This window comes from Pinus tabuliformis, chromosome 7, assembly GCF_031772625.1.
Source record: "Pinus tabuliformis cultivar Carrire ecotype Pingquan chromosome 7, CPIR1, whole genome shotgun sequence".
Lineage (NCBI taxonomy): Eukaryota > Viridiplantae > Streptophyta > Pinopsida > Pinales > Pinaceae > Pinus > Pinus tabuliformis.
Window position 1 is genome coordinate 494,499,678 of NC_142293.1, and position 13,093 is coordinate 494,512,770.

The 13,093-nt window shown below is 36.0% G+C and overlaps 1 pseudogene; it reads right to left on the minus strand.

Moving 5' to 3' along the window:
• Positions 1-8,821: 8,821 nt before the first annotated feature.
• On the minus strand, positions 8,822-11,705 carry LOC149248192 (pentatricopeptide repeat-containing protein At1g73710 pseudogene; annotated as a pseudogene).
• Positions 11,706-13,093: the final 1,388 nt, after the last annotated feature.

Sequence of the window (13,093 nt, forward strand, 5' to 3'; positions counted from 1 at the left end):
AAACATACCTTGATAGTTAGTGACATTCTCATAAGACAGATTGAATTTCTACCTGATTCATTTCTTCATATCGGCCATAATTTTACAAAAAATGTCGAATAGGGGTTACATTGAGTATAGTATTGCTAGAAATTTGCATAATGCAGTGTTGTTGGGTGGTATGCCAATGATGACACGTCATGTGATCATATTCCATTGATATAGATGGTATTTCGAGCATAATTATTTAAGGTTACGTGTAGAAGATTTCAAGAGAAGATATGCATGGCAGGTTCTAACTGCCCTAACATAGTTCACCCAAAAGATACAAAATTTATCTGACAAACTGATTTATCTTGGACAATATGATTGTTACATGAGAAGGCGTGCATTGGGCTTAAGATTTTAAAATATCTCATAACCTTTTCGAATATAGTATAAATCAAGGCCAAGGAACACTCATTTAGGGAATGATAAACATGCGTAGAAGCTAGGACATTCATAACATAGTAAGAAGAGCATTCCCTATGGGGTCCTCTAGGTCAAACCCATTTCTAATTACATGGCCATGCACTTCGTTTCCTTGCTGCAGAGCTTCTGGGCCAGCACACGCACCAAGTACACTGGAAAAGGTAACATGATCCGCCTCTATAGCTGTCCATTGCATGCAGCGATAAAGCCTTAATGCCTCTTGACAATACCCATTTTTAGTATATCCAACAATCATAGTATTCCATGACACCACATCCCGTTCAGGAATTTTGTCAAACACTGTCCATGCATCCGCTACATATCAATATTGACTTGTTCGACTTACTCAGAACTAGTCACTGAAGCTGATCATATAGTGCAAGAACTCTAGCTCTTACTACTCTTAACATAATATTAGCTGTTACTCCTTTGAAGAGGGCATGGATGCCCTCTTGGCGCACAATCTGTTGAAAAGCATGGACGGTGTTGCTATAACTTGTTTCTAGAAAAACAGCTTGACAGAAAATTTTATGTGAGATCCATCATAGTTGCTAGAAGTAACATCACAAGCTCAGAACATGAGCAAGAATGTAGATTTTATGTCATATTTCTTACTTGTATAATGTCTTCAGCATGTCGTGTATAAGACAAAGAAAGAAAGTCAATGTTGTTGCGAACTCCCCAAGATGCAATAACCTTCAAAGTACAAACAACAGAAATAAATCAAATTACAAACCTTGTCATAATCAAATCACATGATGCACAATAAACTTTAGCACAAAAATAGACTAGTGCCCTGCAATTTGTAAGGTTACATTTATTTCATGAGATCAAAGCTTGAACTATATAATATTTGAAGAGCGAGGGTTACCACAATTAGCAAATGCACAAATTAATTTATTTGACACTTTGATTTCATGTTAGTTACAGACTGCATGCTTTCAGTTTATAAGGTTTATCCTAAGGTCCTTGATGGATGCCAATACTGTCTTCTGACATTGCTTGATGAACATTTGACAAAGGATGAGAACAATGATGTAATTGAAATTCAAAGATTATGAATAAATAAGGAAGACCTTTATATAAGGGAAATTAACTCAATATGTTCATTTTAAAGATATGCTATCACCAATATTAATATTCATTAGGTTGGGGACAAATAGAAAATTAGCATTAGGTTTCTAACATCCAAATGGTCTCACCATTGTTTGAATTAAGCACTCCTAGTGATAAAAAGAATGAAAATATGTTAAAAATTGGATTCTATAAGCTTCTAGAGGGCATTATGTTGTCAAAGATTGCCCGAGGTGAGAATTAATCAAGTGTCGGATACCCAAAAAATCAGCCATTGGATTTAGTAAACTACAAGTAAAGCCTGTTCAAGGTGTAAGATCGAATTTACCATAATGAGCATAGACAAACTAACTAGTGGACAGGTAGTCAAACAAACTATGTGCTTCTAAAGGCATTATGTCGTCAAATATTGCAGATGCCCCAAGGTGAGAATTAAACAGGTGGATGATACTAGAATTTGAATGTGTAACATCAAAGTTCCAAATGGCTAGTTTATAAAGAGAAAATTAGTAAGAAAGGAGCAGGGTAATCTTATATAATTTCATTGGCTTCACATTTGAACATTATGTTGTTCTGAACCATGATACCCTAAATTCATATATTAATTCAATGGATTTCATTAAACAATGCCCTATCCTTGAAGCAAAGTAATAGAAGAGTACTGCCATTTCTGTGGAAACTGTATATGTTCTGAACCTTCTTTCTTGATAAGTTAATGTCGGATATATGATCTGATGGCTATTTATTTCTGTGAATGCTGTCACAGTTTGCTTCTGATATTTTTTCCAGTTGATAGACAACTTTCAAGACTTTTGCTGACTGCAAAACACAATTTCATGACCAACACACAACTAAACAAAGCAAAGCAAACTGTGTGAAAGGCAAATAATGCCGAAGGGAAAAGAATAATCTCTGAAATCAGTGAGAATCTATGCCCATGCAACCTACAAAATTTGTACGTGCTTAATATTGGCATAAATTCTACACCAATTGGGCTTCACACAGACATTTTTCTCAACCCATATTTAGGTAACTCTTACATTTCCGAAATCTTCATTGATGACTCTTCCCTGGCCAGTATTCATTAATATCTGACTTGAAAACCTAGAAAAAACAGTGAATTTTGACCCATCAATTGCAACAAAAAACTAAACCATTCGACATTACCCAATTGTAGTTCTATGTGCTAAAAATGAAATTGCAGCATTAAAACAATTCCAGTCAGTCATGACCATGGACCCTCTGTCTAAAAAAATTATAACTATATTGGCAACTAACACAGTAATATCCATGCTTGCAATTACTTACGTGCTTATCTGTATCACTCAGTGTCAGAAGATCAACATGAACTTGAGTGGCACGCATTCTAAACAATGGACCAACAAGAGTTGCATTGTTTTTGACACGACACACTATATCTTGATCCTTAATCTCTGCAACCTGCAATCAGATCAGTTAGCAGATATTTAACACTGGAACTCTATCTATATCAAGATAAGATGTGCAAATGTTCCTCTGCTAGGATATTCACAAAAACAGTGTCAGAAGAGCATAGTTATTTAAGGCTGCATGTATAAGATTTCAAGAGAAGCTATGCATGGCAGATTCTACCTGCCCTAACATAATTCACCCAAAAGATACAAAATTTATCTGACAAACTGAATTATCTTAGACAATGTGATTGTTATATGAGAAGGCATGCATTGGGCTTAAGATTTTAAAATATCTTATAACCTTTTCCAACTCAGTCTGACCATATCCCTTTACAAGATTAGTCCATGACACCACATCTCTTTCAGGCATTCTATTGAATAATTGTTGTGCTGCAAAATTGTGCACAAATTCTTACGAATTCTAAGAATGATGTTAAAATTGAAACAAGGTAGGGTGCAACCATTTTGTTTCCATCTCTGTTACAAGTATTCCATGTCAGAGCAGTTATCCATTGAATATATGATAGGTCTTGCCTCTGTATAGAGGCCATTTTCGGCCATGATCCATTTTCCTTTGAAAATATTACATTTTCCTGCATCTTTCTTTGGATCGATCTGAATTGTCTCTAAAACCTTGCATTCATTCCTTTTAATATCTTGAATTTAAGACATTTTCTCTATGCTACTTCTTGTGTTTACACTGCCGTTGTCAAAGAAATAGTGACTAGTATGGGACCATTTTTATTGTACAGGCAAGAACAACATGAAATTGGGTTTAGGAGCTCAAGGCCATCAAATATTGAGCTGAATGATCGTCAGGGATCATATGTACCCACAACTCTTTCAATCAAGGAAGATTGTTAAATTGAGAGAGAAGACATTAGAACAAAAGGGAAGGAAGACAACTAGTGCCATATCAACAACGATTTCTTTATGTGAAAATAACTTTGACTTACAAATCATAAGGCCTAAATTATCCATATCTGCTAAAACAATTTGCAGAGTAATATGGCAGCTTCATTAACTTGGGAAATAAACATGCCACTAAAAAATTAAAGGAATGGACAATGCCTTCATGTTGACTTCTGATTTTGAAACAAGGGAAGCTTTACACATTACTGAGCAAATACTCTGTCTACCTGAAGATAGAGGGATTGACTTAGCATGAAACCCCCATTTTCATCAAACACTTTCCTTTATTAATAAGAGAAAATAACATATCCAAGTGTTCATCAAGATCTTAACTTTCTACAAAATCATACAAAAGTCACTGTTCAAAAGTACAGAGTTCAAGCAAGTACACAGATGATCTACAAGAGTCTTAAAGTTACATAAGGGTTGCAACAAAGATTGAAAGATCTCTCGAACATGGGTAAAATTGCAGGAGAAGAAAATTTGTGCAGGGCTACTTTGGGTAACACAAATATATAGAGGGAATATATGTAAACCTAGGAGGCCAAAATCATTAGAAATTGTATAGTAGGTGGTAGCTTCATAATATTAATTTTCACATGTCTCACCGTGAGCTAGAGACGAAACTGGTATACTTGAGGATTAGACATCAGTGTCTGATCGATCCAATTTCTATGAAAACTCAAGAGTCATTTTTCCAACAACATAAAATATTGCATTTTCCTGCATCTTTCTTTGGATCGATCTAAATTGTCTCTAAAACCTTGCATTCATTCCTTTTAATATCTTGAATTTAATTCATTTTCTCTATGCTACTTCTTGTGTTTACACTGCCATTTTCAAAGAAATAGTGACTGGTATGGGACCATTTTTATTGTACAGGCAAGAACAACATGAAATTGGGTTTAGGAGCTTCAAGGCCATCAAATATTGAACTGAATGATTTTCAGGGATCAGATGTACCCACAACTCTTTCAATCAAGGAAGACTGTCAAATTGAGAGAGAAGACATTAGAACAAAAGGGAAGGAAGATAACCAGTGCCATATCCACAACGATTTTTTTATGTGAAAATAACTTTGACTTACAAATCATAAGGCCTAAATTATCCATATCTGCTAAAACAATTTGCAGAGTAATACGGCAGCTTCATTAACTTGGGAAATAAACATGCCACTGAAAAATTAAAAGAACGGTGGAAAATAAGGAAGAAAGGAGCAGGGTAATCTTATATAATTTCATTGGCTTCACATTTGAACATTATGTTGTTCTGAACCATGATACCCTAAATTCATATATTAATTCAATGGATTTCATTAGGGATATTATTTGAAACAATGCCCTATCCTTGAAGCAAAGTAATAGAAGAGTACTGCCATTTCTGTGGAAACAGTATATGTTCTGAACCTTCTTTCTTGATAAGTTAATGTCGGATATATGATCTATTGGCTATTTATTTCTGTAAATGCTGTCACAGTTTGCTTCTGATATTTTTTCCAGTTGATAGACAACTTTCAAGACTTTTGCTGACTGCAAAACACAATTTCATGAACAACACACAACCAAACAAAGGAAAGCAAACTGTGTGAATGGCAAATAATGCCAAAGGGAAAAGAATAATCTCTGAAATCAGTGAGAATCTATGCCCATGCAACCTATAAGATTTGTACGTGCTTAATATTGGCATAAATTCTACACCAATTGGGCTTCACATAGACCATTTTTCTCAACCCATATTTAGGTAACTCTTACATTTCCGAAATCTTCATTGATGACTCTTCCCTGGCCAGTATTCATTAATATCTGACTTGAAAACCTAGAAAAAAACAGTGAATTTTGACCCATCAACTGCAACAAAAAACTAAACCATTCGACATTACCCAATTGCAGTTCTATGTGCTAAAAATGAAATTGCAGCATTAAAACAATTCTAGTCAGTCATGACCATGGACCCTCTGTCTAAAAGAATTATAACTATATTGGCAACTAACACAGTAATATCCATGCTTTCAATTACTTACGTGCTTATCTGTATCACTCAGTGTCGGAAGATCAATATGAACTTGAGTGGCATGCATTCTAAACAATGGACCAACAAGAGTGGCATTGTTTTTGACACAACACACTATATCTTGATCCTTAATCTTTGCAACCTGCAATTAGATCAATTAGCAGATATTTAACACTGGAACTCTATCTATATCAAGATAAGATGTGCAAATGTTCCTTTGCTAGGATATTCACAAAAACAATGTCATAAGAGCATAGTTATTTAAGGCCGCGTGTAGAAGATTTCAAGAGAAGCTATGCATGGTAGATTCTATCTGCCCTAACATAATTCACCCAAAAGATACAAAATTTATCTGACAAACTGATTTATCTTAGACAATGTGATTGTTATATGAGAAGGCATGCATTGGGCTTAAGATTGTAAAATATCTTATAACCTTTTCCAACTCAGTTTGACCATATCCCTTTACAATATTAGTCCATGACACCACATCTCTTTCAGGCATTCTATCAAATAATTGTTGTGCTGCAGAATTGTGCACAAAAGTGCACAACTTCTTATGAATTCTAAGAATGATGTTAAAATTGAAACAAGGCAGGGTGCAACCATTTGGTTTCCATCTCTGTTACAAGTATTCCATGTCAGAGCAGCTATCCATTGAATATATGATAGGTCTTGTCTCTGTATAGAGGCCCTTTTGGGCCATGATCCATTTTCCTTTGAAAATATTACATTTTCCTGCATCTTTCTTTGGATCGATCTGAATTGTCTCTAAAACCTTGCATTCATTCCTTTTAATATCTTGAATTTAAGACATTTTCTCTGTGCTCCTTCATGTGTTTACACTGCCGTTGTCAAAGAAATAGTGACTGGTATGGGACCATTTTTATTGTACAGGCAAGAACAACATGAAATTGGGTTTAGGAGCTTCAAGGCCATCAAATATTGAACTGAAACAAATATATAGAGGGAATATATGTAAACCTAGGAGGCCAAAATAATTAGAAATTGTATAGTAGGTGGTAACTTCATAATATTAATTTTCACATGTCTCACCGTGAGCCAGAGATGAAACTGGTCTACTTGAGGATTAGACATCAGTGTCTGATCAATCCAATTTCTATGAAAACTCAGTAGTCATTTTTCCAACAACATAAAATATTGCATTTTCCTGCATCTTTCTTTGGATCGATCTGAATTGTCTCTAAAACCTTGCATTCATTCCTTTTAATATCTTGAATTTAAGTCATTTTCTCTATGCTACTTCTTGTGTTTACACTGCCGTTGTCAAAGAAATAGTGACTAGTATGGGACCATTTTTATTGTACAGGCAAGAACAACATGAAATGGGGTTTAGGAGCTTCAAGGCCATCAAATATTGAACTGAATGATTGTCAGGGATCAGATGTACCCACAACTCTTTCAATCAAGGAAGACTGTCAAATTGAGAGAGAAGACATTAGAACAAAAGGGAAGGAAGACAACCAGTGCCATATCAACAACGATTTTTTTATGTGAAAATAACTTTGACTTACAAATCATAAGGCCTAAGTTATCCATATCTGCTAAAACAATTTGCAGAGTAATATGGTAGCTTCATTAACTTGGGAAATAAACATGCCACTGAAAAATTTGAAGGAATGGTGGAAAATTAGCAAGAAAGGAGCAGGGCAATCTTATATAATTTCATTGGCTTCACATTTGAACATTATGTTGTTCTGAACCATGATACCCTAAATTCATATATTAATTCAATGAATTTCATTAGGGATATTCTTTGAAACAATGCCCTATCCTTGAAGCAAAGTAATAGAAGAGTACTGCCATTTCTGTGGAAACTGTATATGTTCTGAATCTTATTTCTTGATAAGTTAATGTCGGATATATGATCTGTTCACTATTTATTTCTGTGAATGCTGTCACAGTTTGCTTTTGATTTTTTTTCCAGTTGATAGACAACTTTCAAGACTTTTGCTGACTGCAAAACACAATTTCATGAACAACACACAACCAAACAAAGTAAAGCAAACTGTGTGAATGGCAAATAATGCCAAAGGGAAAAGAATAATCTCTGAAATCAGTGAGAATCTATGCCCATGCAACCTACAAGATTTGTACGTGCTTAATATTGGCATAAATTCTACACCAATTGGGCTTCACATAGACCATTTTTCTCAACCCATATTTAGGTAACTCTTACATTTCCAAAATCTTCATTGATGACTCTTCCCTGGCCAGTATTCATTAATATCTGACTTGAAAACCTAGAAAAAACAGTGAATTTTGACCCATCAACTGCAACAAAAACTAAACCATTCGACATTACCCAATTGTAGTTCTATGTGCTAAAAATGAAATTGCAGCATTAAAACAATTCCAGTCAGTCATGACCATGGACCCTCTGTCTAAAAAGATTATAACTATATTGGCAACTAACACAGTAATATCCATGCTTGCAATTACTTACGTGCTTATCTGTATCACTCAGTGTCGGAAGATCAATATGAACTTGAGTGGCATGCATTCTAAACAATGGACCAACAAGAGTTGCACTGTTTTTGACATGACACACTATATCTTGATCCTTAATCTCTGCAACCTGCAATCAGATCAGTTAGCAGATATTTAACACTGGAACACTATCTATATCAAGATAAGATGTGCAAATGTTCCTCTGTTTTCAAAGCCTTAATTTATATTGGAGGAGGGAATGACCAATGTCTTTTTATTTGCATTTTTGTTATACACTAAAAGAACTACTAGTACCCTTTTATCCACAATTTCTCTATACAAGGAGCATAGATTTAAATTTCCCAAAAAAAAATAACCTGTTACAATTTTACAAAATGTTAAAAGACACAACAGCATGAATACAGGATATGCCAGCTTCCTTTTAAAAGCTTTGCACATGAAATGGAGCTCGAAACCATATCTGCATAATCTTATATATTGTGACCATGATCTTGCAACTGATGCATGAACTCCCTCTCCTGGGTAACAAATCTGGCTAAAGAAAACTTCCCAGCACTTTTATAGGCATCTATAACTGCCTTGAACATGAATTCGTTTGGCTGAAAACCCTTCTATTTCATTTTGTAAAACATTCTCCTAACACCGTCTACCAACCCTAGCTTCCCATAGCTAATTGTCATACTTGCATAAGTAATTGTATCTGGTTCAAGACCTTTGGCTTGCATGATCATGAACATGTTGTAAGCTTCATTAATCCTCCCAGCACTGCCAAGTGCATATATAACAGCATTGTAAGAAGACACATCAAAATCCAACCCAGAAGCTCTCAGTTCATCACAAGCTTCCAAAGCTTCAGCATGCATCCCCACTGCAGAAAAGATTGTCATTCTCAAGGCCTGAATACCATGTGGAAGCCCACTTTTACGTGCAACATCGAGCTGCTCTACTGCCTCCCTTGGAATGCCTCCTCTCTTCAGAAGAATGCCAAGTGTTTTGTATGTATTCTCATTGGGTGAAGCCTTTAGTTTTAACATTTGATGAAAAACTTCAGCATCCTCCCTCAATCTTCCATATGCAATGAACAGGCTAATGACACTATTAAAAGAAAGAACGTTAGTAAGAAATCCCGATTCTAATATTTCCTTTGCAATTTCAGTGGCTTCATTAAGCCTTCCATTCTTTTTGTATAAGGACAACATCATGGAAAAAGAAAATTCATTTGCCTGTTGCTTTTCCTTCAAGACTTTGAATACTTCTTGTGCTTCAGTCACCATATCAGTGCGAGCATAAAGGTCAAGCATACAGCCTGATAAAAAGGCATCTGGCTCAACACTCAATTTCTGTATGCATTTGTACGTTTCTTGTGCTTCCTTCAAAAAACCACGTTTACTATAAACCTTAATCAAAGAACTATACACCACAGAGTTCCCTACAAAACCAGTATTTTGCATTATTTGAAAGTAACGTAGAGCTTCTTCCACACATCCAGCTTCAGCAAATGCATTTATCAAGGCACCATAAACAAAAACATCTGGCTCCACACCTGCGTTAACCATCTTTTCAAACATCTTCTCTGCCTCTACAGCTCAACCCAATCTTCCATAGGCGGCAATAACAACACAAAATGATGAAAAGTTAGGCACAAACCCTGCTTCCTGCTTTTTGGTAATAAAGTGTTTTGATTCATCTAGAAGTCCTGAACTTGCAAATGTCTGAATGACAGAAGCATATGTACATCTGTCAGGCAAAACCCCTTGAACTTCTATTCTTTCAAACAACTTCAGAACCTTGTCATGGACTTTTGCAATCCCATAGGCCTTGATCATGACATTAAATTCTAATACAGTTTGACCCTCGCCTCTTTCTTGACTGCACTTAAACACCTTTTCAGCTTCTAACCAATAACCCTGTTCCCCATATGCATCAATATTGGCAGCATAGCATTCACAGCTCACTCCTCCAGCAAGATGGAACCTTTCAAACCATGCCCATGCTTTCTCAAGCATCCCCAGATCTATATACATCCTAATAACAGCTGATTCGGAGTACTCATCCACATGAACGCCCAATCCATCCATCTCCCTGACAACAACTTCTACTTCACTGACCATGTGTCTAATACAAAATGCATATAAAATAGTTCGACAACCCACAGTATCAGGAACGAGCCCTGCTTCCTTCATCTTTGTGAAGTAACAAAATGCTTTATCAATATTGTCATTTTGAGCATGCAATGCTATAAGAGTGTTATACGTCCTTGTGTCAGGCAAGCAATGAAGCTCTTCCATTTTCACCATAAGGGCATCTGCTTCTTCAAGATATCCATAAGATCCACAGATGTGAATCATGGTATTGAATGTTACAACATTTGGGCTTATTCCTTCTTTTAACATCTCATAAAATAACTTGGAAGCTTCTTTTAGGCAGCCTGCCTTCCCATATGTATCAATTAATGTATTATACATGTAAGAATTGCCCGGCCTCTGAACTTGATCATTCTCTCTGCAAGGATCCATGCACTTATCATCTAATAAACCTTTAATGAGCACTCCTTCAGGAAAATTATTTGGATAGCAGTCCCTAGAAAGATTTTCCCAGAAGACCAGTCCCTGAAGAACTGTTCAGCTTTCTCAGATTCCCTTGCCTTCTTCAAAATATGGACTACCGTGTTCACGATGACCTCATTTGGCCAGAGGCCTTGTGATATCATGCGATCCAGCCAGAGAAGAGCCTCTTCTTTGAGACAAGATTTCCCATACACATCTATAAGAGTACCATAGGTAGTGGTGGTAGGGAAGACCTTGTCTTTAACCATTTCTTCCGAAAACTTTTTCAGTTGATCCCATTTCTGTGCTCTTCCTAGAATTTTAAGCAGGATATTATAGTGAATAACATTAACTTCATAGCACTCTTTCTTCTGAAACCACTTAAAAATCTGAACTGCTCTTTCCCAGTCCCACTGCTCCTTTAGGATAATGCTTCGCTCTTTTGCACTGAGGTTTGCTTCCCAAGGTTCAAGCGCTTCGTCAATGTTCTCTGTAGAATCCAAAGCTTGCAAAATGGCTGGATACACCCACCATACGATTTGTGTGAGCTTTTTCTTTTAGTTTCCATTTTCTTTGTTACATTTCTGCACCCGGAACTTGACTTTACTAGTGTGCTCTTGTGAGACTCTTTTGGTGGATAACGATGGCCTTCCATACCTGGAGAAACATGAACAGATTGAAAATGTTGCTTGTATTTCTGTCTCCTCTTAGCCCTCCTGGGATGTGTATTGCAATAAGGATAAAGATAAACATATCCTGTGTTTAGGGCCGAAGAAGAAGGGATGTCTACTAATGACTGCACTAGCATTTCTTCTGTTTGATAGGCAAAGGCAAAACATGAATGAACAGATTATGGAGACTCGTAACAAGGAAACCTCCTGCGCGGCCTGAATCGTATCCTGGCGGGATGAGGCTATAGTGCCGTGAAGTTGATTGGCAGGGTGTAGGGCAAACGAGTACAACTATTGATATAACAGCACAAGGCTACGCATGCAGGGAAGAAAGACATGAAGAGTCTCTGCGAAGAGTCTCATCGCCAGCAGGCAGTCTCTGCGAAGAGTCTCATCGCCAGCAGGCCTGGCCTGGCCTTTCATGGCCCATTACCATGGGAAAAAAACCATTTTTCTATGAAAAAACCAGATTAAACGAACGGTAGAAAACACCCCAATCATCTAACACACAGAATCAATGGCTCAGGATTGCACACGTCACATTTTAGGGATGTCTTTCTCAGAGGGAACGCCTTATGACGTAATTATCCTTTAATCATATTAATATAAGAAATATCATTTTGCACGACAAATGTTGATGTACAAAATTAAATTGAGTTAATAAAATAAATTAATACAAAATAAAATAATCATAAAGCTAACAAGCGTGAAATCAAAATAAAAATAGTAACGTTGTTGTGTTTAATATAATTTAAATCAAATATTTTATTTATATTACTAAAATAAATGAGGAATATTAGAATAAGAATCTTTTATATATATATATATATATATATATATATATATATATATATATATATATATTATGGAGTGTTTTTTTTTTAAATTAATTAATTTTTATTAACTTGAAAAGGTAGATTATATCAAGGTTCCAAAAACTTTATAGTATTTTTGGTATTACATACCAGAATTGTTCATGGATTTATCTTTTTTTTCCTACGAAATTTAACTTACAGCTTTATCATTTACACTCGAGGAGATTCAAGGTCATATCATTTTTCTTTTGAGAGAGTTTTATTTCTCCTACATCTGCTAAACATGGAATTTCTTTATCAATGTCTAAATGCTCAAATTCATGGATGCGTTTTTGTATGCTACTTGCCGACACAATTATTGCTAATGTTGTTTCATTGTCTTTAGCCTGAAGATTCTCTTCTTGTGAGGAATGGGGTGGTGCCACAGTGGATTGCTCCGGAGCTTGAGAAGCCGATGAGATAGGGGGTGGTTTTTGTGGATTAACGTTATCCTTTTGACTTGCTGAGGTCTTGCCACTTCAAGTGGCGTTCTGGTCACGCCAACCTCGATTGAGTTTTCACTTCTTTTAGGAGTCGGATGACCCCTTTGAGGAAGGGCAAACATCCTAAAGATGTCCTAGTTGCTGACAGATTCTACACATGAAAGTTGTGTTTTCATAGTCTAACGTTTGAGAGAATTTCTTTCCAGCCCACTTGAGGACAATATTGTT